This window comes from Dermacentor andersoni, chromosome 1 (assembly GCF_023375885.2).
Source record: "Dermacentor andersoni chromosome 1, qqDerAnde1_hic_scaffold, whole genome shotgun sequence".
Classification (NCBI taxonomy): domain Eukaryota; kingdom Metazoa; phylum Arthropoda; class Arachnida; order Ixodida; family Ixodidae; genus Dermacentor; species Dermacentor andersoni.
The window spans coordinates 373,963,341-373,968,568 of NC_092814.1; the positions used below are offsets into that span (position 1 = coordinate 373,963,341).

Consider the following 5,228-nt stretch of genomic DNA (forward strand, 5'->3'; position numbering starts at 1 on the left):
GTGGCATTGAAACATGCCTGGTCGCGCTTGGCGGGGAGGCGTTGCGGCGGCGCTGAACGGGCCAAGATGTCCGCCGCTTTGAACGAAGCCCCGGCGTCCGTTGCATCCGCGCCGGCTATGCCGCGCGTCGTAGGCGAAATGTAACACAGCCTGGCATATTGCCACTCGCTACGCTTGCAGCCCACAACGCAACAAAGGCAATTCGTGATGCTCACGAAAAGACAGACCGACACTGACCGCGTAGCTCTCATCAAGACGGAGCACGTTGTAACACAAGCAGACGACCTTTGCTGTGTGCCGGAAGTGCTTAAGTGTAGTGAGAAATTGTTCTTGTGCATTCTCTTTCTGTTACTGTCTTTTTATAGAAATAAATTGACTAATATTTCAAATATTACGAACATCATTTGTTCACCATAAAGGTGGAAAAATTATCGATGACGCGCCCTAGGCAACCTATCTGATAGCTCGCCCTACTTCCGTCAATTGGGTGATTTACGTCATACGGGTAGGGGCGGCTGAAAATTCCGCCGAGCGGTGTGCTGCGATCGGCAGCGATTTTTAAAACCTTATAACAAATTACACGCTTTACGCGGAGCACTTAGATGCGTCAATTAATGATCAGAAGGACCTACTCTAACGAGTCAGTATGTTTGTACAAAATCGTCATAATCGTTTCAGGGTTCCTTTAAGCTTATAGACGCAGTGTCCTGGCTGTGCGTGCGCAATCGCTGTGTTCATACCCGGAATTGAAAAATTGCTTGTCCGGAGTTGAAAGTTTGCTTGTGTATGAAGACCTCATAGAGCATGTTGGATGCGTATGCCCCTACATTACAATGAAAGGACGGTGTAGCGTGCTTGCTGCCGTAACCTCGTGCTATCTGCAGTGTTTGGTAACAGTGGTATCACACGGTGCCCATTAATTTGGGATCGAGCCCGAGCAATCGTACTCGATCCAATTGGAAGTGTCCGCGTGACACCCATTAAGGGTTGTTGCAGAAGAAATCGAGTATTTTGCTAGCTGGCAATCTACATCTGATGTACCTCGCTTTTTTTTTTTTTTTCAATTCTAACATCTACCAGGCTGACGATCAACGTTCTGACGCAATACGTCAGCATGTTCTGGGAGTGGATTGCCACGTAAATTCTGCCCATATGCGGCCGTAATTGCAAAGCAAATGCATGTGATAAGTAATTTTTAACGTAACCTTTACGCAGAATCGCCGTGGCCAAAGTGTGTAATGGTCATTCTAATGTTCCAAATATTCCAAACTAGTATAAAAAGAAATCAAAAGATGTGTCAACACTGATCTCAAAGGCCGTTTCTAATACTTGACTGTCTCTAGGTGCGTAGACTAATTGCATAGGCTAAATACCCCAGAAACTTGATGGGAAAACGGCGCCGCGGTAGCTCAATTGGTAGAGCATCGCACGCGTAATGCGAAGACGTGGGATTGTTCCCCACCTGCGGCAAGTTTTTTAATCAACTTTCATTACCATTAATTTATATTTTTTTATTTCAATTAGTAAGTACACGTAATTTCCTCTCTGTAGTTCTTGCTGTCTTTGTTTGATGGCCTCTTATGATATGATTAATAAAAATCGGGCCCCTCGGTTAACCCTCTTTGTTCTCGTTCATTACATAACGAGGGTCTCGCATCCGGCAACATCGATGCCTTCAGGTAGCACGTATGGGTTTATTACGAGACGTTCATTTGAGGGATCGCCAGCCGTTTGTGCGCAATCGCGAGTAAGAGCGGGCGCGAGAGAGAAAATCTGTGGGCTTTTATTCCATGAATAGATTACTCTGCCTAGGCACTACAGAGGAGGTTTCTTAGCGCGTGTTGTAGGCGTTTGTCCCCAGGCGTGCCGGCCTTGCGGAGTGGGGTCGAGTTTGTTTACGCTCGGACGCTGGCTGCCGGTGCCATAAAATAGGTGAAGCAGCGGACACGGACGCCCGATTTGGCGACCGCGGTGTCGGATGGTGTGTCTCGCACCTGCGGTGCTTGTGCTAAGTCAGTCGTGGCGGATCATAGCTATCTCGCGCTTTACGGCGATGCACCTTGTAAAAAACATCGCAGATGTTTCTGTAGAAGCAGCAGGGACCGTAGATCCCGGGCCGCATATATTCAAACTCCAGAAGGCAGAGCACCATATCAACCGCGGTTGAACGCAAGTGGCTGAAAGACCGCCGGTGACGATGACTGACTCCGCACCAGCGCCACAGGTGCGAGAAAGTATGTCCGGCGTAACTTCAGAGGCAAAGTTCTGACTGGTGTTGCAGAAGTCGCGGGGCGCGGTAGTGCTGAACTTAGCGTTACAAATTGGCGGCTGGATGTAATTATATTTAATCAATCGTGTCTTTTACTAAGTGTAACAACGTGTCATTAATTCGATATATTGGCGGCGCCTCCAGGACACCAAAGCGGCAACAGGGACACCAAAGCTAGAACTCGGACTGGTCCGTGGGTTGGGGCTCGCCGAGACCTGAGCGTACCAGGGGCGTATAAGTTCAGCTGTCCGCGAAAGCGGGCAGCCAATTTTTTTTATACGAACACCTCCTGGCACGCTTCGGCCTCCGCGGCCCCAAACCAGGGGCCGTCCTGCTTCCAGCTTTGATCACCCCGCTACCCCTTGGCTGCCCTGGAGATCCTGCGCCGCCTGCTTTATTATAACCTCAGGTGCTGTTCTGAGGCCTCCGTTTGCCGATTACATGGGTCCTTCTGGAGCAGTGCTTGTAAAGAGTCCAATTTATCGTCGCGGCGAAATCAGCGACCCCCAACTTATGCAACACCAGTCAGAACCTTGCCCCTTCAGACACAGTGATCATCAAATGGGGCGTCCGTGCCCATTGCCTCACCGCGCGGGCAGCCAGCGGCGGAGCGTAAACAAACTAGACCGCACTCTGCAATGCCGCCATGTCTAGGGGACAACCGCATACAACACGCGCTAAGAAACCTCCTCTGTAGTGCCTAGGCACAGTCATAAATTCAAGGAGCAAAAGCCCCCAGATTTTCTTTCGCGCGCCCGCTCTTAGTCGCACCTGCGCACAAACGGCTGGCGATGCCTCAAATGAACGTCTCGTGGTTTATTGACCAGTTGCCTTCACCCCAAAATACTACGTACTCGTGACGCCTGCGGCAGAAAGGATGTTCCACATCCGTCGCCAAGGCTTATGAGTGGTGGTGGTGGCTCACACTCCCAGGGTTAGTTCTAGTAGTAACGCATAAATGCCCCAGAAAGTGGATGGGAAGACGGCGCCGCGGTAGCTCAAATGGTAGGGCATATTGCACACGTATGCGAAGACGTGGGATCGATCCCCACCTGCGGCAAGTTGTTTTAGAGCGTAATTGGGCTCCAGTGTCAATTAATGCCGTCAACGGAGCGCCATCTACGTCTGCTTCAATTAGGTTCGTGTTGGTGAGGAGCGTCAACGGAGGATTTGGACAGGATGAACGTGATGCAGCACTACCTCCAAGAGCTGCATGGCCTAGTTTTCTGTCCGTCGGTTTGGCGAGGAAAAGCGCGAGGTTGGCGTGGCGGGGAGCGACGGCCTTGAGGCGACGGCGACGCACGGAGGAACGGCTGTCAGGGGCATCAGAAGTAGGGTACAGACGGCGAGGTGAATAACGGCGAGTGTCGGCGTATGGGCGAGGAGCAGGGAATGAGCTCCAGTACGGCGGAATCCAGGTGGTGCGGCAGTGGCGGAATACATGACCAACGCGGTGGCAGCGAAAGTAGATCAGTTTGTCGTCTGCGGTTCGCCATTCAGCAGGATTGCATGGTTTGAGAGCGAAATACTGGTCATCACAGGTTGTGGACATGGGAGTGGGTGCGGAATTAGGTCGGGAGACAGAGCAGGCAGTAGGGATGTCAAGGTTTGCAATTTCTTGCCACACAACTGCTTGAATAACGGAAATAGTGGGGGCCACTTGGTCAAAGGTACCGTCAGGGGGTCATGGATGAAGGTGGGCCGGACGCGCCGCTTTAATCTCACGGCGAACGATACGTGTGACGTTCTCTTGAAATTGTTGTGTGGCGGTAAGAGTGGAGCAAGAGGACTTGGCAGGGGTGTTGGGAGCCGGGAAAACTGTGGGTCGACGCGGTGGCTTTTGGCTACCTCGAAACGGCGGCATTCTTTGACGATGACGTCGACGGTAGAAACGTCGTTATAGACGAGTAAATTGAAGGCGTCGTCCACGATGCCTTTTAGGATATGGCCCACCTTGTCAACCTCGGTCATGTGCTCGTCGATTTTCCGGCAAAGCGCAAGCACTTCCTGTATGTAGGAGACATACGATTCGGTCGACGACTGCACACGGGTGGCAAGCTCTTTTCGCGCAGCCTGTTGGCGACCTGACGGGTTGCCAAATAGGTCACGAAGCCGCTCTTTGAAAATGTCCTAGCTGGAGAGCTCGATCTCATGGGTGCGAAACTAGACACGCGGTGTCCCGTCCAGTTAAAGGATCACATTGGCAAGCAAGCAAGCCACCAGTGGTGGCTTTGGCTAACACGCTCATACGTGCTGAGCCAGTCGTCGACGTCAACGTCATTTTGGGCGGAGAATGTCCCAGGATCACGGAGACTAGGAACCGTAATGTACGTTGTGGTTGGTGCCGCAGGTGTAGGTGGCGACGGGGTGGTTTCATCGGAAGCCATGGCTGAGGAGACGACGGTGCGGCCGCTTCAGAGCTCCGTGGCGAGGATGGCGAACATTCAACCTCCACCACAACGTTACGCGAAGGACGAGTCAGTAAGACGAGCAACTATTTACAGGTTATATTTACAACAGCGGTTTCAGCGCTGACAAGTTAGATTCACAGCGCCGAGCCCAGTTTGTTCTTCCTCCTCTTTTCTCGAGTGATGGCACCCACGCGTCTTGTTCAAACAATCAAATACCACACGCGTGTAGCAATATAATTCGCAAATTTCTTTCCCGATTGCGTTATTTGAACGCGCATAGGCATGCATGCGTGGAAAGCTTTCTGCGTTGCTAGTACGAAAAGGCAATTCCTTCGCGTTGAGTTTTTTTCACTCTGCTCATGCAGAGAATGAAAAAAAAAAAACATAGGTGCTAGACAGCCGAGTGACGCTGGACGAGTTTGCCTCACGAAAGATCGGCTCACTTCGGCCGTACGCACCATACGCACAGCGAAATCAGGGCAATAAAAAAGAAAGGAGCAAGACTGCGTAAGCAATCACTCCAGAAGCATTTCACCAACGGAATTTGA

At 51.3% G+C, this 5,228-nt stretch overlaps 1 non-coding gene across 1 annotated transcript; it reads left to right on the forward strand.

The window, feature by feature from the left end:
* Window positions 1–1,398: 1,398 nt before the first annotated feature.
* TRNAT-CGU (transfer RNA threonine (anticodon CGU)) lies at window positions 1,399–1,470 on the forward strand. Its single transcript has one exon. It is a non-coding gene; the product is annotated as a tRNA-Thr (tRNA).
* The last annotated feature ends 3,758 nt before the right edge of the window (window positions 1,471–5,228 follow it).